The sequence below is a fragment of the Scyliorhinus torazame genome, chromosome 7 (assembly GCF_047496885.1).
Source record: "Scyliorhinus torazame isolate Kashiwa2021f chromosome 7, sScyTor2.1, whole genome shotgun sequence".
NCBI classification, from domain to species: Eukaryota; Metazoa; Chordata; class Chondrichthyes; order Carcharhiniformes; family Scyliorhinidae; genus Scyliorhinus; species Scyliorhinus torazame.
The window spans coordinates 314,224,613-314,247,072 of NC_092713.1; the positions used below are offsets into that span (position 1 = coordinate 314,224,613).

Sequence of the window (22,460 nt, forward strand, 5' to 3'; positions counted from 1 at the left end):
CAAATGCAGCAAGACCTGGACAATATCCAGGCTCAGGCTGACAAGTGACAAGTAACATTTACACCACGCAAGTGCCAGGCAATGACTATCTCCAACAAGAGAGAATCTAACCATCACCCCTTTGACATTCCACTGCCATCTAGCACTGTTGCTTCACAGTGCCAGGAAACAAGTTCGATTCCTGGCTTGGGTCACTGTCTGTGCGGAGTCTGCACGTTCTCCCCGTGTCTGCGTAGGTTTCCTCCGGGTGCTCTGGTTTGCCCACACAAGTCCCGAAAGACATGCTTGTTAGGTGAATTGGACATTCTGAATTTTCCCTCTGTGTACCCGAACAGGCGCCGGAGTGTGGCGACTAGGGGATTTTCACAGTAACTTCATTGCAGTGTTAATAGAAGCCTACTTGTGATAATAATGAAGATTCTTATTGAATTCCCCACCATCAACATCCTGGGGGTCACCATTGGTCAGAAACGGAACTGGACTCGCCATATAAATTATGTGGCTACCAGAGCAGGTCAGAGGCTAAGAATCCTGCAGTGAGTAACTCATCTCTTGACCTCCCAAAGCCTGTCCACCATCTACAAGGGTCAAGTCAGGAGTGTAATGGAATACTCTCCACTTGCCTGGATGAGTGCAGCTCCAACAATACCTAATAAGCTCAACACCACCCAGAACAAAGCAGCCCGCTTGATTGACACTCCTTCCACAAACATTCAATCCCTCCACTACTGATGCACAGCAGCAGCCGTGTGGACTCTCTACAAAATGCACTACAGGAACTCACTATGGTTCCTTAGACAGCACATTACAAAACCCACGACCACTACCATCTAAAGGGACAAGAGCAGCAGATACCTGGGAACCCCACCACCTGGCGGTTCCCCTCCAAGTCACTCAACATCCTGACTTGGAAATATATCGCCGTTACTTCACTGTCGCTAGGTCAAAATCCTGAAACTCCCTCTCTAACATCACTGTGGGTGTACCTACACCCCATGGACTGCAGCGGTTCAAGAAGGCAGCTCACCACCAGTTTCTGAAGGGTGATAAGGGATGGGCAATAAATGCTGGCCAATCAGCGACGCCCACATCCCTTGAATCAATAAACAAAATCACTGACAATGCCAACGTATTACCCGTTTCTAAATGAGAAGGTGCTGGTGAGTTGTCCTTTTGACAAGTGAGTGATTTGTCTGTCCGATTGCCTTGATCATCCAAGACCAACTCCACTGGGCTGGCCACATGCTTCGGATGTGGAGAACCGACTGCCAAAGCAAATCTTCTTTTGCTAGCTCAAGGAAAGCTCCCAAACAAGAAGAGGACAAAGGGAAGCTCTTCAAAGACACCCTGAAGGTCTACCTCAAGAAATGCACCGCAGACGTCAACGTCCGGGAGATCCTTGCTCACAAGAGACTTACCTGGAGGAACCTCCTGATCGAAGGGACACAATTCTTCGAGAACACAAGACGGCAAGAGGAGGCCCGGAAAATGAGCCTGAGAAAGGAATGTCCATGATGTAGAGTCCAAGGACCGATCCCACCCCTCGGAAACACCTGCCAAGTGTGTGTGGTCGTAGATGTGGCCCTAGGACCGGGCTCATCAGCCACGCAAGGACCCACAGAAACCGTGACCAGTGATGTGCAGTTTCTTTGGTGGGCAATGACAGTCGTTAGTGAGTGATGACCAAAGAAGAGTTTCTCATCCATTTTAGAGATCAGTGAAGAGTCAACCACATTGCCATCCAGTCATAGGAGTGATAGAGCAGGTAAGGATATCAGTGAACCAGATAGGCTTTCCCGGCAAGCTGGCAGTGACACGCTCACCATTACTGATACCAGTTTCTCATTGCAGATTTATTAAATAAACTGACGTCAAAGTTGTCATGAGAATGTCACTTTAAGAAACGTTTGGCTGCTCATGTTACTGCAGTGATGTCAGAGTGTGGGTGGAGCTGAGCTCTGGCTCTGCTTTTTACTTTCACTTTGAGAAAAGCTTGGGTGTGCCTGTGTCTTTTGGCTTCGTTTTCAGTGTTGGAGCTGAAGCCAGACAAAGCAGGTGTACCGCTGGTCTCTCTGCCATGAAAAGACTATCTCTTGATCATTTGGTGAATTCAGAATTATAAATGTTCTCAGTAGTGAATGTAAACCTGATGTGCTTCTGTTAAAGGTGTTTCTTTTGTCTTCTGGATGTTGTTTGGGAAGTTATTAAGGATTACTTAGTGTTGTATTCTTTGGGGGCTGCATTTGAATGAATGGTTGCTAAGATGTTCACTGTATGTTTTAAAAAGGTTAACTTGAGTTCATAGAATAAACATTGTTTTGCTTTAAAAAATACTTTTCCATTTCTGCTGTCCCACACCTGTAGAGTGGGCCGTGTGCTCCCCATACCACAATCTATTAAAAGTTGTGGGTCAGGTGAACTCCATGACACACTTTGGGGTTCTCTAAACCCTGCCCCATAACAAAGTCTTCAGCTGCTGTCATTCCTCCAGACTCCAGGCAATTCAGGTCTCCCGAGACAGAATTAATAACAAAAATATTTGACCTCTGAGAGCAATGGCCTGCTGTTTTGTCAACTGGAGGTCCAAGTGGAGGCTGCAGCAGTTGGAGCTCTCCAAACCAAGGTCAATATTTATTGGATATGAGCTGCAAGGCTGCTCAATGGAGCTGAGGTGAAGATCAGCCAAGATCAAACTGAATAGCAGGCCTGAGGCCTACATCTGTTCCTGTTCCTAAATTAGATTTTTCACACGTTTTCCACAGCCCTTCCATTCTATTTCTGACTCCCAGCTTTCAAAAATAAAACCAGGAATTAACGTGACCTGCAGGAGTGCAGTTCCAGTTCATTCCAATCTGCAACTTCTCATCTTTTGAGCGCATTTTGCCCTCTGGGAGCCATGGGATTGGCTGATTACCTCATTAATAATGAAGACAAGACCAGGAAACATTTTAAAGGATTCAAAAAGTTAAGGGAAGGTTGGTTTTATTTTTGCGTGTATTCCATTTGCAGCTTCTGTTGTCCTCCTTGGTGCCATCACGCCATGATGGCATTTATTCACGGGAACATTACTTAGCCTCTGCTAGAAGGGGAAGGTTGTCGGTTTCACAGCGCTGCTGCTGTTACTGAGGAGTGTCAGGGAGGGCCGCGCGGTCTGTGAGCGGGATTTCCGGCAGACTAAACAGACTCAACCCCTGGAATCATTTCAAATTCACACATTTATATTGATCACAGTAAAACGCTGCCCGCACAACTTGTTATGCAATGACGCTGGAACAGGAAGATGTCGCGGTGAAATTCCGGCATCACAAGACCTCCTCGTCCAAAGTCTCGGCAAATCCCGGAGGCCAATGGAATCAGAGCGCGCTCAATTTCAGCTGCAGAGCAGGCCTTTATAACCCACAGTCACGGTTGGGACAGCAGGAGGGTGGGAGCTGTTGTTTTACCCTGTTATGTTTATAAAATGTGGGAGTCACCACTGTTTGTATAATACGTGTATTAGAGGTAATACGTTCAGGCCCCTGTACTACAGGTACGGGGGTAGATCCCTGCCTGCTGGCTCCGCCCAGTAGGTGCAGTATAAATGTGTGTGCTCACCGAGCTGCTGCCATTTCAGTAGCAGCTGCAGGAGGCAACACATCTCTGCTTAATAAAGCCTCGATTACTCTCTACTCTCGTCTGGTCATAATTGATAGTGCATCATAAAATAGTCACTGGTAAATACTTTTCTGCTTGTAAATAAATAGTTGTTTCATCCGCTGTTGGTCACCTGGAGTTTCCGTTATCAGAGCAGGATAATACCAGAACGAAAATGCAGGAAGCAAATTAATTCACGCTCTACCTAAAGGACATTAAGAAGGCAGTGCTGGCATTGGCATCTCTTCTTCCAGTCGAAAATGCCCATTCTTTTCTCTGCTCACCTCACAGCCTTGCGGTGCAGTTAATTTGCTGCTGAGTGTGGATGTGGGGCTTTAAGCAAATTGCATTGACAGTGATCGGTGAGTGTGACAGGGGAAGTGTTTGTAGCTGTCTCCAGTCGCAAACAACTGATGTGCCTTGCTGCTGTTCAATAAAATATTGGGCGGCACGGTAGCACAGTGGTTAGCACAGTTGCTTCACCGTGCCAGGGACCCGGGTGCGATTCCCAGCTTGGGTCACTGTCTGTGCGGAGTCTGCACGTTCTCCCCGTGTCTGCGTGGGTTTCCTCCGGGTGCTCCGGTTTCCTTCCACAAGTCCCGAAAGACGTGCTGTTCGGTAATTTGGATGTAATGTAAGCCGACTTGTGACAATAATAAAGATTATTATTATTAAAAGAACTCCTCCATATCGAACACCAGCTGGAGCAAGGACTGAGGGTGGCAAGGGCACATAGTGCGCTCCAGGTAGCACCACCACAGACCCAGCTGACCAAGTCCAAAAGGACATAGCTGTGAGACTGGGTATGTGGTAGATAGCGAGGGAACCAACAAGAAGGAAAAATATACTTGATCTCATACTCAAGATAAAAGCTCAGTATGCCTGAGAAGGTAAGTTAAACATGATTCAATAAATTAGCACAAGCCACAACATGGCTCACACAGTCCAAAGGCCTCAATTGTGATTATCGATCATACCGGTCCCAGTCTGGGACGGCTTTTATAAGGCGGCTTTACGAGCCCCAACTGGGCGGGCCTCTACCTACTAGCGGGGTGAGCTCATATTCAAAACGTTCCATGGGGAGATCAATTAAGGTGTCACCGTGGGCCTCATGAGGATTGTTAAACTTACCGACCTGCCTGCCGCAGATGCATCTGTCCATGATGGTGCATGGCATCAAGAGTCCTTGAACGCAGGAGCAGGGGTATCTCACTGCAGTACACGACACTGGGTGAGACCACACCTGCAGTATCGTGCGCGGTTTTGCTCCTCTGATCTAAGAAAGGATATATTCGCCAGAGAGGGAGTGCAGCGAAGATTCACCAGACTTATTCCCGGGATGGCAGGATTGGCATGTGAGGAGAGATTGGGTCGACTGGTGTAGTGTTCACTGGAATTGAGAAGAATGGAATGAGGAAACCCTCCATCGTGTGTGGCACTGCCACTGTGATAATTCGCACAGATCAAGCAACAGAAGACATGGGCAAACCATGAGGCCAGGTGCACCATCAGCAGCAACAACATTGAAACCAAAATCTGCAACCTCATCTCCCCATTACCACCAAGCCAGAGGATCAACTCCGGTTCAACGGAGAGTGCAGGCAACATCAACCATACTTGCGTGCCAAACAACGTGAGTCGCAAGCGATAGACGGAGCTCAGTGATTTCACAGCCAATAGATCAATGTGCAGTCCGACTACATCCAGCCATGAATGGTGGTGGACAATTAAACAACTCACTGGAGGAGGAGGCTCCACAAATATCCCCATCCTCAATGATGGAGGATCCCATCAAATCAGTGCAAAAAACAAAGCTCAAGCATTTGTAACAATTGTCGGCCAGAAGTGCCGAGTTGGCGATTCATCTCGGTCTCTTCCAGATGTCCCCAGCATCACCGATGTCAGTCTTTAGCCAATACCATTCACTCCACGCGATATCAAAAAATAATTGAACGCACTGGATACTGCTAAGTCTATGAGCCCTGAAAATATTCCGGCAACATTACCAGGACATGTGCTTCAGAACTGGCCATGCGTCTAGCCGAGCTGTTCCAGAACAGCTGCAACACTGGCACCCAACCAGCAATTTGGTAGGCTGTCCAGTTTTGTCTTGCACACAATAAACTGGGCAACTCCAAGGTGGCCAATTACCACCCCATCAGTCTCTATCTCTACTCTCGATCATCTGTAAAATAATGGAAGGGGTCATGATAGAGGTTTATAAGATGATCAGGGGAATATATAGAGTAGACAGTCAGAGACTTTTTCCCCGGGTGGAACAAACCATTACAAGGGGACATAAACTTAAGGTGAATGATGGAAGATATAGGAGGGATATCAGAGGTAGGTTCTTTACCCAGAGAGTAGTGGGGGCATGGAATGCACTGCCCGTGGAAGTAGTTGAGTCGGAAACATTAGGGACCTTCAAGCAGCTATTGGATAGGTACATGGATTACAGTAAAATTATATAGTATAGATTTATTTGTTCTTAAGGGCAGCACGGTAGCATTGTGGATAGCACAATTGCTTCACAGCTCCAGGGTCCCAGGTTCGATTCCGGCTTGGGTCACTGTCTGTGCGGAGTCTGCACATCCTCCCCGTGTGTGCGTGGGTTTCCTCCGGGTGCTCCGGTTTCCTCCCACAGTCCAAAGATGTGCAGGTTAGGTGGATTGGCCATGATAAATTGCCCTTAGTGTCCAAAATTGCCCTTAGTGTTGGGTGGGGTTACTGGGTTATGGGGATAGGGTGGAGGTGTTGACCTTGGGTAGGGTGCTCTTTCCAAGAGCTGGTGCAGACTCGATGGGCTGAATGGCCTCCTTCTGCACGGTAAATTCAATGATAATCTATGATTAATCTAGGACAAAGTTTCGGCACATCAACGTGGGCGGAAGGGCCTGTTCTGTGCTGTATTTTACTATGTTCTATGTTCTATGAACCGTGCTATCAAGAGGCTCACTGCTCACTGATGTTCAATTTGGGTTCTGACAGGATTATTTGGGTTCTGACCCCATTACAGCCTTGGCTCAAATCAAGACAAAAGAGTAGAACTCCAGAGGTGAAAGCGGTCAAAAAAGCAATAGAGAGAGTACAGGATCAACATGTTCCCATAAAGGCAAAGGGTGGGACCACCAAGACCAGAGAAACCTGGATACCATGGGATATAGAGGATAGGGTAAGGAAAAAAAGGGAAGCTTATGGCAGATACAGGGGGCTCAACACAATGGAAATCCTAGAGGTATAAAAAAGTGCAGGGAAAATGGGTAACCATCTCGGGCACATTAGCGGCCAAACTGGCAATGTGGAGCGGAAAGATGTAGGCTAGGTTTTGAATGAGTTTTTCACATCTATGTTCATGAGGGAGAAGGACGATGTAAGTGTAGAAATCAGGAGGGGGGCTGCCTTATAATTAAATGAATTAGCATTGGGAGATGTTATGGGAGAGGTTTTTTCAGAACCCCAAAATGTATCATGGAGTTCAACCAACCCACCCCCCTTTAATGGATTGTTGCTTTTGAAACACACGGCTTGTTCCCCAGGTGTAGTATTACAATTATGGACACCGGGGGCCGGATTCTCCACTCCCGCGCCGAAGTCGCCGCGCCGTCGTGAATGCCGCCGAGGTTCACGACGGCGCGAAACGGCCCCGGTCCCGACCGATTCAGGCTCTGACAATGGGCCAGTATCAGGGCCGTGTCATCTACACGCGCCAGGCATTGTCGCCCGCGTAAAGGCGGCGCCGCATACATGATGCGGCCGGCGCCGCATAACGGACGTCATCCACGCATGCGCGGGTTGGCCGGCGCCAACCCGCGCATGCATAGTTGCCGTCCTCTCTAAGTCCGCCCCGCAAGAAGATGGGGGACGGATCTTGCGGGGCCGCGGAAGGAAGGAGGTCCTCCTTCAGAGAGGACGGCCCGATGATCGGTGGGCACCGATCGCGGGCCACCCCAAATTCCAGGTGAAGCCCGGTGCAGGATCCCCCCTCGCCCCCCCACAGGCCGCCCCCCCAGCGTTCACGCACCGCCCACGACTGCAGCGACCAAGTGTGGACGGCGCCGGGGGGAACCCGCCGTTTTGGCCTGGCCGCTCGGCCCATCCGGGCCTCAGAATAGCGGGGGTGCCGGAGAATCACCATTTTGGGTGTCTCCAGCGATTCTCCGGCCTGTGGCCCGCGAAACTCGACCGGGCCGTTCCCGCCGCTTGGGTGAATCGCGGGAGGGCGTCGGACCGGCGTCCCCGGAGATTTTGGCGGCCTAGGCGATTCTCCCAACCGGCGCGGGAGTGGAGAATCGCGCCCCAGGTGTTTAAAACAAAACAATGTTTATTCCATTAATTCAAATTAACCTTTTAAATAAAGATTGGATCTCTTAACACCTCTTACTTCAAGGATAACTCCGAAAATAATACAACACTATCCAATCCTGCAAACTATTCCGTTACACATCCAAAGGGCTTCAAACCTTCAAAACAGACATGAGGTTACATTCAATATATTTATAGTCTTTGGATTGCAGACATCAACAGACCAGCTCTGTGTTTCTTCCTGCAGCTCACAGCAAAACACACACACACTCCCAGCTTTCTCCTCAAACTGAAACCAAAAGCAGACGTGAGCTCAGCTTCCCCCCTGTGACATAACTTCAGTCATACGATCAGCTTCATTTCTTAAAGGTACATTTCTTAAACATCCAATTCTTAAAGGCACTTTCACATGACAGAGGGAAGAGGTAGAGGCAGTTTTAGTGGGATTAAAATTGGATGAAATCACCAGGCCCAGGTGAGATGTATCCATGGCTGCTGTGTGAACCAAGAGGGGAGATTGCAGGGGCTCGGATGCTAATTTTTAAATCCTCTCTGGCCACAGGAGTGGTGCCAGAGGACTGGAGGATTGATGCCATGATTTAAGAAGGGAAGTACGGAAAAAACAAGAAATTGCAGCTCAGCGAATCTAGTGTCAGACGTGGGGAAAATTCAGGAAAAGATTCTGAGGGACAGAATGAGCCTCCACTTGGAGAGACAGACAGTAATCAAGGTTAGTCAGCATGGCTTTGACAGGGGGAGATCACGTCGAACAAGTCTGAGTGAGTTTTCTTAGGAGGTGACGAGGTGTGTAGATGAGGGTGGTGCAGTTTACATGGAATTCGGTAAGGCTGTCACCGGTGTCCCACATGGGAGACTGGTCAAGAAGATAAAAGCTCATGGCATCCAGGGCAATTTGGCAAATTAGATCCAAAACTGGCTTTGTGACTGGAAGCAGAGGGTCGAAGGTTGTTTTTGTGACTGGAAGCCTGTGTCTCGTGGTGTAACGCAGAGATCGGTGCTGGGTCCCTTGTGTCTCGTGGTGTAACGCAGAGATCGGTGCTGGGTCCCTTGTGTCTCGTGGTGTAACGCAGAGATCGGTGCTGGGTCCCTTGTGTCTCGTGGTGTAACGCAGGGATCGGTGCTGGGTCCCTTGTGTCTCGTGGTGTAACACAGAGATCGGTGCTGGGTCCCTTGCTGTTTATAGTGTATCTAGACACGAAAGTAGGAGGTACAATAAGTTGGTTCGCAGATGATACGAAGATTGGTGGTATGTTAAACAGTGATGTGGGAAACCTTAGATTACAGGATAATCCAGAAGGGATGGTCTGAACAGTAGCAAATTAAATTTAACCTTGCAAAATTTGAGGTGATGTATTTCAGAAAGACCAACAAGAAGGGACTATGCGATGAATGGTAGAATGCTAGGGAGTACAGAGGGCCAGATGGCATGGTGGCACAGTGGCTAGCAATACTGCCTCACATTGCCAGGGTCCCGGGTTCAATTCTGGCCTTGGGTAACTGTGTGGAGGCTGCACGTTCTCCCCGTGTGTGCGTGGGTTTCCTCCGGGTGCTCCGGTTTCCTCCCACAGTCCAAAGATGTGCGGGTTAGGTGCACTGGCCATGCTGAATTGCCCCTTAGTGTCCAAGAGGTTAGGTGGGGTTACTGGGTTATGGGGATAGGGTGGAGGTGTAGGGTGTTCTTCCCGGGGGCTGGGGAAGACTTGATGGGCTGAATGGCTCCCTCCTGCACTGTTCATTTCATGATTCCAGAGAATTCAAAGGTTTATTCGCTGAGACAGAGAATATAAGAGCAGGGAGTTCATTTTGAGCTGTATAAAACACTTGTTAATTAATTACTCGAATGCTGTGTGCCGTTCTAGTCGCCACACTAAATGAAGGACGTGATTGCACCAGAAAGGATTCGCTCCATGGGGGTGTTGTCTGGGCTCGAGCGTTTCAGCTATGAAGAGAGGCTGGCTAGGCTGGGGTTGTTTTCCTGGAGCAGAGACACCTGAGAGGAGACCTGAATGGGGTGTCACAAAATTGTGAGCGACAAAGAGAGGGTGGATGAGAAAGCAGTTTTCCCCATAATAGAGGGGTCAATAAGGGTGCATAGATTTATAGTAAGAGGCAGGCAATAGAGGGGATTTGAGGAAAATCTTTTTCACCAAGGTGGTGGTGGGAATCTGGAACTCGCTGTCTGAAAGGGGGGTGGAGGCGGGACAACATTTAAGAAGTATTTCGATGAGCACTTGAAATGCTACATCATACAAGGCTACGGATCAAGTGCTGGAAAATGGGATGAGAATAGATAGGTGGTCGATGGCCGGAATGGACACAATGGGCCGAATGGACTCTTTCTGTGTTGAACAATTCTATGACTCTATGAGGTGAGAGTGACTGCCCTTGACATAAAGGCAGCATTTGATCGAGTAAGGCATCAAGGAACCCGAGCAAAACTGGAGTCAGTGGAAACTCTCTGCTGGTTGCAGTCATTACTCGCACAAGGAATGATGGCTGTGGGTGGTGGGGGATGGGCCGAATGGTTGGGGTGACCTACCCCCCATGGGACTGGGGACGTGTCCGGTCATGGATCGCCACTACCATGGCCTGCCAGGCAGCCACCTTGCTGCCCATCCCACTGACCACCCACCTCGGCCACTGGTTCTGCAGAGTAACACTGGCTGTATGGGTGTCCCTCTCCTCCGCAGCCCCGCACCCACCCTCACCCCCGCCATCCACATTCCCCCCCCTACGGTGGGCGTTGTCCTGGGTGAGCCACCGGCGGGTGGCAGCCATGTGAGGGGGGGGGGTTATGGCAGAGAGTGGGGTGCAGGGCGCAGGGGTGGGGGCACCCATGCAGCCGGTGTCACTCTGCAGGACCAGGGGCCAAGGTGGGTGGTCAGTGGGGTGTGCAGCAAGTTGGCTGCCTCCTTGCAGGCTGCGGGAATGGATGTCCGTGCCTGGACACTGCCCCAGACCTATGGGGGTCACCACGGCCACTCGGCCTGTCCCCTGTCACCTCCCCCCCCACCCCCCCCCGCACCCGGCCAGCCCGGCCAGTATCCGGCCCGGCAGCCCACGCCTCTCTGTGTCCTACCCCCTCTCTCTCCCTCCTCAGATGCCGGTTTCATGGTTTTTAAAAGCAGAAGGGAACTGCGCCGTCGGCAACTCAACTCATCGGAGGTGGAGAATTGCGGTGGCCCCGGGGAATATCGGGTCAGACCTGCTAATGATATGCAAAGGGTGTTCAATGTTTGTGCGTTCCGCACAGCAGTGATGCCGCTGTCGGGGTGACGCATTGCACGATTTCAGCGTCAGCCAATATGTTTCTCATACCTTGTGCATTACCCTGACATTAATCACAATGATCCACCACCTGCGGAGACAGTAAGGCGTGTGGATTTGTTCAAGGACATCTGCAGACTCAAAACCTCCCTCCGAGATTAAACAATTGTGTCTCTCAACCACTCCGGTGTCGGTTCGCCCACAAGCTGCGGAATCCTCTGCACCTTCAGGGGCTAGGCCGGCGCCGGCTGGGGTCGGCGGTGATGGGATTGTTGCCACGCCAACCGACGCAGAAGGGCCTCTGCCGGCCGGCGCGAGTTGGCGCATGCGCGGGAGCGCCAGTGTGTGCTCGTGTCATCCCAGCGCATGCGCAGGGGGGTTCTTCTCCGCGCCGGCCATGACAGACCGTTACACCGGCTGGCGCGGAGGGAAAGAGTGCCCCCATGGGACAGGCCCGCCCGCGGACTGGCGGGCCCCAATCTCGAGCCAGGCCACCGTGAGGGCCCCCGTCCCCCCCCTCCCGAGGCCAGATCCCCCCCCCCCCCCCCCCCCGAGGACTCCGCAGGCCGCCCTCAGAGCCAGATCCCGCCGGTACGGACCTGGTGTATTTTACGCCGGCGGGACTCGCCGGAAACAGGCGGCCGCTCGGCCCATCGCAGGCCGGAGAATCACCGGGTGGGGCCCTGCCAACGGTCCCGACCGGCGCGGCGCGATTCCCACCCCCGCCGAAAAACCGGCGCCGGAGAACCCGCCCCCCCCCACCCCCCCGGCCATTCTCCGGCCTGGCGGGGGGTTGGAGAATCCCACCCAAGAAATGAGAACATTAAAGGCGCGATTCAACTAAACGGCACCAAAGTCCACAGTGAGCACATTTAGAAACGTGTTTCCTGATCTTTCAGCATCTAGAAACACATGGCTATACAACTTGCATGAAATAAGGGGCCTCACGGTCAGCACGGTGACTCAGTGGTTAACACTGCTGCCTCACGGCTCTGAAGACCCGGGTTCAATCTCAGCCCCGAGTCCGTGTGGAGTTTGCAGATTCTCCCCATGTTTGCGTGGGTCTCACCCCCACAACCCAAAGATGTGCAGGGCTGGTGGATTGGCTCCTTAATTGGAAAGAAAAGCAAAAAGACAAAATAATAAGGTGCCTCAGGGGGAAATGTTCCACCAAGGCCGCACATAGCTCGTTTTCTCCGCTGAGGAGGTCCGCTCAGCGGAACTCCTCAGTGTAGCGAGAGATCGGGATGCCATTTTAAATGGTGTCCTGACCTCCGAAGCTCCCAACGTGACCCACGAACCCCCCCCCCCCCCCGCCCCCCCCCCAAGCCCCATTTCACTATGGGAGGTTCCCGCTCCCCTCCAACACCTATACATGGCACCCCGGCCCGATCACACCCATGCAAAAAATGCCACGTTGGCACTTTGTCAGTGCCAACCTGGTCGAGACAGCCTTACACCCTGGCAGTGTCGCCTGGGTGCCAGACTTGCACCAACTGGCAAGAGTGTAAGGCTTTCTCTGCGAGGGTGCCTGGATGACACCAGCAGTGCCAGGGTAGTTACATAGAATTTACTGTGCAGAAGGAGGCCATTTGGCCCATCGAGTCTGCACCAGCTCTTGGAAAGAACACCCCACCCAAGGTCAACACCTCCACCCCTTCCCCATAACCCAGTAACCCCACCCAACACTAAGGGCAATTTTGGACACTAAGGGCAATTTATCATGGCCAATCCACCTAACCTGCACATCTTTGGACTGTGGGAGGAAACCGGAACACCCGGAGGAAACCCACGCCGACACGGGGAGGACGTGCAGACTCCCGCACAGACAGTGACCCAAGCCGGGAATCGAACCTGGGACCCTGGAGCTGTAAAGCAACTGTGGTAGCCACTGTGCTACCATGCTGTCCCACGAGTACCAAAGTCTTGAGTACCAAAATATTTTACCAAGGTCCCTATGGTCCTCTGTGCTTCTTAGCTTCCTGTCGTTCATTGTTTACTCCCTTGCCTTGTCCGTCCTCCCACAGTGCAATATCTGACAATATTATCAAAGCACTCTGTGCAACTCTTTATCGCAGAGGGCTGGAGAGTCTTGCTTGTTGAGTACGATCAAGGCTGCGGTTCACAGACTTTTATCTAGAGAGGGAATCAAGCATTCTGGGGAATAAGGCGGGAACAAGGTTATCAGATTATTGAATGGCCTACATCTACCCCTACGTCTTCAGGTCTTATGGCCTCTCTCCAAAAGGATTAGGAGGTGACCAGGACTGATTATTCATAATTGAAGAAAGAATGAGTCTGAAGCCAGCCTGTAATCTTAGACAGGTTTATTTCCAAGATTGCCCTTAGTGTTGGGTGGAGTTACTGGGTTATGGGAATAGGGTGTGGAGGTGTTGACCTTGGGTAGGGTGCTCTTCTCCAAGAGCCGGTGCAGACTCGATGGGCTGAATGGCCTCCTTCTGCACTGTAAATTCTATGATGATCTATGAATTGCAGAGTAAGCACACAACTCTCTCAGTTTCCTGCAACACCAAGTGTGAACAGTTTGCAGCAAAGCTCTAATAATTCCCCGACTCGGGACAGCTGCTCTTGCTTGCCAACTTTAAGCGTGTATCCCAATGTGGCACAATTCAAACGTTAACAAGGAGTAGGAACAAAAATAGATGGACCTATTTTCAAAGTACAGAGAGAAGCACCAGTTCTTTTTCCATCAAGATGCTTAACCAAGCTGCTGCTGGTATAATACTCTGTGATTGTTCGCAATAGATTTTAATGGTCCTATCGATTATTTTTACACTGGTGTGAAGTGGATTCCAGGTTCCCATCAACCCCGTTCTACATCTACGTATTCTCAGTGCGAATGATGAAGGGATGTTTGGGAATGAACTTGGTTTAGTTACGATCACAGCATCCCAGCACCCAAAGCAGGCCATTCGCCCGCCTTTTCTGTGCCAGGTCTTTGAGGGAGCTTTCTGATCCTCCTCGTTTAGCTACTCATTCCCCATAGTTTTCCTTTGTTTTCCATTATCCCAGCTAAAAATGAACTTTAGAGGTCAGAATTCCCGAAACATGAATCTTCTTTCCCCGCATTGTTGGGAATGTACAATGGATGTCAGAGAAAGGGCAGATGAAAAATTGATTTATTTATCGATGGCCGTTGTTCTATACATGGCACCGATGGTCGAGCTGCTGTAAGGTTCTATTGTAACTGGGGAGATCAAAGTGCATCGTGTCAGCAATCCCCACGAAACACATGGGGCTGGATTCTCATTCCCAGGCTGCCCGGATCGTGTTCCCCGATGCGACGGAGAATTGGGCGTCAGGGCAAGTATGGGACCGACTACGGCGACCCGATCGTGATGCTCCGACCCTCGCTGGCGGAGAGAGGGAGGTTCATGACCGCGCATCAGCGGGAACGTGTCAATGAATGGGTCTTTAATGACCCATTTGCATCAATTTAGCGGGCCCGGCGCCTGGGCCTCCCAAGATTCTCCGATCCCCGCGGCCAGGTATCACATGGGAATCACCCTGGTGGTGAACCTCGCTGTGTCCCTGCGGGGGCTCTCCCCAAGGGGTCACCCCCTTGGCTGCCGTCCGCAAAGCCCACCACTCCAGGACCACGCTGGTCGCGATCATCCGAGCCCAACCGAGAGCTGCCCCTCCCCTCACACTCACAGTGCACTGCTGGCCCCTGCCGGACCCCCCCCACACCCTCCTTCAGGGACCCCTGTAGGAGGGGGCAACCCCCACAGGGACCCCTATAATAGGGAGATCCTCCACATGGACACATGGACAGGGAGACCCCCGATAGGGACAGGTGGTAAATGCAGACTGGAGATAGATCAGCTGATCCGGGAAAGAGCTTGGAGGCAGCTACAGGGGCTGCCGGGTGCGGAGGTGGACTGTTTAAAAGACCGGCCTCAATGTTATGGGACCTTGTCCCAGTTGAAATAAAAACAGGAAGTCCCTCCAGCCCTCACCTCTCACAAAACCCCCGCCCGCAGCACGTTCCCCATGCCCTATTCCTGCCACCTCAAGCCCTTCCACCCATCCCCATGGCCTCTCGTGTCCGCTATGCTAACCTTAGGTGCTTCCATGTCCACTGGCCCACTGTAAACTGTATGGAAACAATCAACACTATAATGGCAATAGGATGTGACAGTCAAAAAAGCTTTAAAGTGGCAGCATGGTGACGCAGTGGGTTAGCACTGTGGCTTCACGGTGCCGAGGTCCCAGGTTCGATCCCAGCTCTGGGTCACTGTCCGTGTGGAGTTTGCACATTCTCCCCGTGTTTGCGTGGGTTTCGCCCCCACACCCCATAAATGTTCAAGCTAGGTGGATTGGCCGCGCTAAATTGCCCCTTAATTGGAAAAAATGAATTGGGTACTCTAAATTTTTTAAAAAGAGAAAAAAAAAGCTTTAAAAAACATTCATTCATTACTTTCCACTGTATTGAACACATTCATTTCACCACAGCCCAACAAAAATGTCAATAATCTGGACACATTGATGTTTCAATAGTCAAAACTGCAAAGACTTGAAACCTCTGACCTTATGTAAATAAAGATTGTGCAATTAATAGCAAAGATCAGAGAGTCCGGGCTGTCAATCAAGCAATCCTTTCCCATGGGTTCAGGTGTTTCCACAGATTAATGGATTTCTGAGCTCTCAGGAAAGACTCAGAATGTATTATGCAACGTGTCGTGAGTTCCAGTTTTTAATGATTGGAACATGTACAGTTTGTCTATTCACACAGGAATTCGGCCAAGTATTGACTACTTGCTATCTGTCCATCACTCAGTTAATGCCTTATTTCCTACTGGTTACTTGGAGGAATTGTAGCCTTATACTTTCTTCAACTCAACAGCTTTTCAGCTAATTTCCTGTCAGCCTTTAGGAGTGTATGTTGCATAGTGACAATAAGACAGGTTTGGGTCTTCCTTTGTCTCTTGGCAGCTCATGAGGGCAGCACGGTAGCACAGGGGTTATCACTGCTGTTTCTCAGCGCCAGGGTCCCAGGTTCAATTCCCGACTTGGGTCATTGCCTGTGACGGAGTCTGCATGTCCTCCCCGTGTCTGCATAGGTTTCCTCTGGGCGCTCCGGTTTCCTCCCACAAGTCCCGAAAGACGTGCTGTTGGTGAATTGGACATTCTAAATTCTCCCTCAGTGTACCCGAACAGGCGCCGGAGTGTGGCGACTAGGGGCTTTTCACAGTAACTTCATTGCAGTGTTAATGTAAGCTTACTTATGACATTAATAAAGATTATTATTATGAGAGTTGACCATCTGGACTTATCTTTCTCTGGACCAATGTTCACCTGGGTGGATGTGGTGATGAGGTAATGATGTTGAACCCATACTCTTGAATGAATACCATCAGTTCTCTGGAGGTGAATTGGGTTCCCTTGTCACACACTAATAGTTTTTTGTGGATCACTTGCTCAGCGAACAGAACTCTTACTGCAGAGATGATTGTTGTACCTCTCAAAAGAATCACTTTTTGGATTAAACTTTGGGTAGTGGCCTCTGCCCAGGAGATATTAATCTTGACTGTATGTGAATAAGTCACCTCGCACAATTTATTTTTTTCTTTATTTGTTCAGGGAATGTGGCCAAGTCACCATTTATTGCCCATCCATGAGGGCATTTAAGTGTCAACCATGTTACTGGGCCTGGAGCCACATGTAGGCCAGACCAGGTAAGGACTGCAGATTTCCTTCCCTGAAGGACATGAGTGATGCGTTTTTACGACAAACGATAGTGAATTTATGGTCGTCAGTAGATTTATAATTCCAGATATTTTATTGAATTTAAATTTCACCATCTGCCCTGGTGGGATTTGAACCTTGCCCCCCCCCGAGAATTACTCTGGGTCTCTGGATGACTCCAGTAACGATATCACTCGCAAAACGCCACTGACTCCCTGGGTGGTACTTCGCCTCTTTCTTGCATGTCGACACCATGGCCAGATATTTCCAGCCCCCACCCCTCGCTGAGGTGGGTTTCCCTGCGGTGGGGCCGTTGAGCCTTTGAAATCTCTGTTCACATCGGCAGGATCGGAAGATCCACTGACATGAAGATCTGGAGAATTTGACTCAATTACGGTGGTGTTCCATTCACTAAGCAATGGGTCCTTATCCATGGAACCCCTATCTCATGGCTCTACTGCAGCGAAAATGGAGGTAGTGAGTCCAGCACCATTTCTCTTCCTGCCTTGCATCTCAGAATGAAATTGTTACGATAAAGCCCCAAAAGAACCTCTGCAGTCTTGCTGGTGCCCTACGTGGCTTCTTCTTGGAGGTCTGCCTCAGTGAATGATGATCATTCTCCAACAATGGACATGCTCCCACAGAGATATGTATAGAACCTCTCACATCCAAAGCTGACTGCCTGACTCTCTCTCTATTTTGGCACATGTGGTCTCAGCTGAGGCTAGAGTTTTGGATGGGAGTTTCCCTCTTGGATTGTGCATTTTTCACCATTTCCTGATCTGAATGTATGCGTGAATTTATTTTCCCTGGGATCTGTCCTTTTCAGCCATTTCATGCGGTTGTATGGTCTCTACGCCCATCATGTTCGCAAACCCATCATCATCTTCTGTGGTATGGATGTTTCGTTCCTTTTTACTTCCTTTTTCCCCTGTTGCTCGGACTCTGATAACTCCTTTACCACCTTCTTTCTTTGTTCTACTCATCCTTTTCCAGTGATTGGGCTTCCCACAAGCTCTGCAGCTTTTGATCGCTGTGCAAGATCCCTCCTGTCTGTGAACTCATGTGGTCATCCACATCTCTTGAACATGTTTCCCTCTGCCTGGTGTGCAGCCCTTGGTTTCTATTTCACCGTATCGACCTTGCTATCTTCTCTTGGCTGAACTGAAGGCTAGCCGTTTGGGCAGTCAGAATTATCATCTGTCTACTCATGGCTTCATGTGGTCCGGCAATGGGTTCAGCCTGGAATATTGTGAGGCTGTCCTTTCCAATCAATTCCTCCAGTACATCAGGGTGTGCTGATCCTAAATGAGCCGATCTTGCAGCCTTTCATCGGTGTCCTTGAAGTTACATGTTCTGGCTGCGTATTTCAATCTTGTTACAAAATCGTCAACAGGCTTATAGACGGTTAATGCTTCAGGTCTTGAAGTTAACATTGGTAGTTCCAATAATTTAATTTAGCCTGGAGGTGTGTGCTGAATTTTTCAAAACGTTTGTCTGGATTTCTGCTCTTGTCTTCCCAGCTCGTTAACAAATTTAACCCTTTCTCTCCTGCCCCCCCCCCCCCCCAAAAAAAAAGATAGAGCTGACCCTTCACGGGTGCCCTTGAGAAAGTCAGTGAATGTCAGTCTTCGCTTTTGTTTAAACTTCCCCAACAACCTCTTCATTCATTATGAGACAGAACTTTGTACACATTAGTTCGGTGCCCATTTCTTTTTTACACGGTTCACTCAGTTTTTTTCTCTCTTTCTCTGGCACTAAATCATGTTGATTTTTGTCAATCCATTTCAGCACTGTATCTGTTTAAAATGCTTGTTTTTGACTCATGTATTCCCACTGCACAGATGTTATGCCTTCCGGTTCAAAATAATTACACTTTCAGACTTTTGGTAGTGTGTTACAAAGAACAAAGAAAAGTACAGCACAGGAACAGGCCATTCGGCCCTCCAAGCCTGCGCCGATCATGATCCCCTAACTAAAAAAAACCTTCTGTCCTTACTCTGCCTGTATCCCTCTATTTCCTCCCCATTCATGTGCCCATCTAGGTGCCTCTTAAAAGTTGCTAATGGTCTGCTTCCACCACATCCTCTGGCAGCACTTTCCAGGCACCCACCACTCACTGTGTGAAAATATTTCCCTGAACATCTCCCTTAAACTTTCCCCCTCTCACTTTGAACCTGTGCCCTTTTGTTTTAAAAAAAATAATAATTTTAGAATACCCAATTCAATTTTCCAATTATGGGGCAATTTAGCGTGGCCAATTCACCGACACAGCACATCATTTGGGTTGTGGGGGAGAAACCCATGCAAACTCCACACGGACAGTGACCCAGAGCCGAATCGAATCACTGACCTCGGCACTGTGAGGCAGCAGTGCTAACCACTGCGCCACCGTGCTGCCCTGTGCCCCTTTGCAATTGACACTTCCACCCTCGGAAAAAGCCTCTGAATATCCACCCTGTCAATGCCTCTCATAATTTTGTGGACCTCTATCAGGTCTCCCCTCAGCCTCCGTCTTTCCAGTGAAAACAATCCTAGTTTATTCAACCTCTCCTCATGGCCAACACCCTCGAGACCAGGCAATATCCTGGTGAACCTTCTTTGCACTCTCTCCAAAGCTTCCACATCCTTCTGATAATGTGGTGACCAGAACGGCACGCAATACTCCAAATGGGGCCTAACCAAGGTCGCACACAGCTGCAACATGATTTCCCAACTTCTGTACTCAATGCCTTGGGAGAGAAGGCAAGCGTGCCATATGCCTTCTTAATCACCTTGGCCACCTGTGTTGCCACTTTTAGGGAAATCTGGACCTGCACGCCCAGATCCCTCTGTATGTTATTGTTCCTAAGGGTTCTGCCATTTACAATATAATTCAAGCCTTTAAGTGGCCGAGCTCCACAGGCCACTTGTCTGGCTAGGGGCCAATGATGAAACCCGGACTATGGGGAGTTTGCGTGGAGACTCTGGGAGAAGGACCCCAAGAGGTGTGTGTGGTGATATGCATCACTGTCAATACACAAGGGGTTAATGTAAATATACTACGACTAAGTAAACACTAGAGGGAGCACCAGAGACGTCATGACATGCAGACAGACAGCGAATGAACACATAGAATAGAACACGACCAATGGGCAGTCAAGACATGTGATAGAGGTGACACGACCACAAGGGGGCATTACACAACCCATATATAAGGACAGGGCACACATGCTCTGTCTCGTTCCACAGGCGACACTTAGAGAGTAGGACAGGGGCAGATCAGAAGCATCACACCCACCACGTGGCTTAGAGCAGACTGGTTAGTTAGACTGAGTTACTATAGCAAGATTAGCAGGAGAGTCAAACACATTGAGAACTGTGCTAATGGTTCAATAAATCCGATTGAACTAACTTCAAGGTCTGGAGTATCTTTTGGTTAAAGCTGCATCCAGTTGCAGCCTGTGTTATCCCAGAGTACATAACACAACAGTGTGGACCAATGAGATGAAGTGTAAAGACCTGTTGTATCGTGTTTTGTGCCTGTTCTCTAATTGCCTTTGCATTTCATTAATAAACCCCCTTGTTCACTGCAGTCACCCGGATATACATTCTTGGAACAATGCTACTGTTACCTTCCAAATAATGTAGCAGGATAACACAAGCTTCGAAAGTTAGTTAACAAATCAGAGATAGAAGTTTGTAAGATCCAACCACAGGAAAAAAGGATCAGCTGAAGGATGTGGTGCGCCTGAAAGCTACAAGAAACTGACACAAGCTGACATTGATTTCTGATGTTGAGTGTTTGAAATGCAGCTAATTCTACAAGTCAGATGTATTGGAAGAAAGTTTAACAAAGATGGAACATGTCAAGGTGGGCTTTAACTCTCTGCTTCAAGCAAAGAACCAAGGCAGGAAGGGGCTCGAGCGATCAGGAACAATGGGTAATTTGGGAAAAAAATCCAAATGGCAGCAACTGCGGAGTGATGATTAGGAAAATGGATGACTGGGAAGAGGAGGCGATTGCGTTACGGAACCCGGACCAGTTCCCAATTTCTATCAGGAAACCGGACCAGACCACAACAATTTTTTAATTTGTAAACTGCGGAGGAAAGGATATTTCACTCCTGGAGTGATTCCACTGCCACCTAGGGATCTTTTATATTGAAACAAACTTTATTATTAATACAGGATTAATCCCATTAACATCTGAGGAAAAAACAGCTCTTCAATTAACAGTTAAACAGTTCATAAAAAGAAAGGTCTTTGAGCTTACTTTCCCATCTACTTCTTTCAATTCAGCCAAATCCACACATGCAGCTCAATTGCCACTTATTGATAAAATTAACACTCAGTGGTTTACGGATTTATTCACAAAGTCCTTGGGAGAGAGGCTTTTAGAAGTCAAGTCTGTGAAACGCATCTCCGGTCCTCAGAACCCAGAGCAAAACTCTCCCCCAAAAAATGAAACTAAAAACGACAGACACAGGGGCAGGGCTGAAAATGAAACAAAAAACAGACCCGGCCCCTCCCATGAGTGACATCACAGTCAGCCCAGCTGTTAGCCCCTTAATCACAGCTTTAGCAGACATTTAGGGTGCGATCGATCGGCCTCGGTTACGCCCGAATTGGTGACCATCAGAACGCCTCGTGAGATCGAACGGGATCGCATGAGATGTCGCGATCTGGATCTCCCCCTCGCTGGACAAGATCCAGATTAACATATTTCAGTGAGTCATTCAGCTCATTTAAATATACGGGCGTTCTCCCGATGCGCGCAAAGGCATGTTCATGCCTGGTAGACCTCGCCATGGCGTCATTTAACACTGATCCACAAAACATGGCCATCAAAGATCCCGGTTTGTCGAGCTCCGGACAGGGTGGTACCCTGGCATTCCCGTTAGCACCCGGAAACATTGGCACTGCCACCCTGGCACCTTGTCACTGCCAACCTGGCACTTCCAGGGTGCCCAGGTGGCACTGTCAGGCTGGCAGAGGCATTGCCAAGGTGTCAGGATGACAGCGCCAAGGTGCCAACTTGCCCGTGCCAGGGATCGGGCCCAGGGGTGCCGGCCCTTATGATGTGGTGAGTGGAGGGGCTTGAGGACCCCCTAAGAGGTAGGTTGGGACAGTGGTTGGGTCAGGAGTCCACTGTGGGGATATCAAAGGGAGATCGGGGTGGCATTTAAAAATGGCACCCTGGTCTCTTCCTGCACTGATGAGCTCAGAGTGAGGCCTCGACGGGGCATTCCAGACCGAGGCTAGAAAAAACAACTGAGTCCCATCTGAAGCAGGGTCATTCTTGGCACTGGTGGGCTATGGGCATTAAACTGCTCCAATAATCCGGATACCTCAACCTAAGTTCTTTTAATAACATTACTGCAACAGACACATAATTCAATTTATGTAAACATTTCCTACAGTCATCACAATTGGGAGTTGGGGGGAGGAAAATCAGGAAATGGGGTGACGACCAGGAAGAGGTATGACAACGGAGGGAGGGTCAGTGATTGGGAAGATGTTGGTTTAATGGAGGGTAATCATGAAGA

The 22,460-nt window shown here is 49.5% G+C and overlaps 1 long non-coding RNA gene across 2 annotated transcripts in view; it reads right to left on the bottom strand.

Annotated features, from left to right (window-relative positions):
* The window catches only part of LOC140427501 (uncharacterized), a 90,541-nt gene that overhangs the window by 66,414 nt on the left and 1,667 nt on the right, over window positions 1-22,460 (bottom strand). The window contains exon 2 of one of the 2 annotated variants that reach the window (XR_011948524.1): window positions 13,171-13,380. The exons of the other annotated variant lie outside the window; for it this stretch is intronic. This is a non-coding gene — a long non-coding RNA (uncharacterized lncRNA). The remainder of the gene's footprint in view (window positions 1-13,170; window positions 13,381-22,460) is intronic. 2 annotated transcript variants of the gene reach the window in all.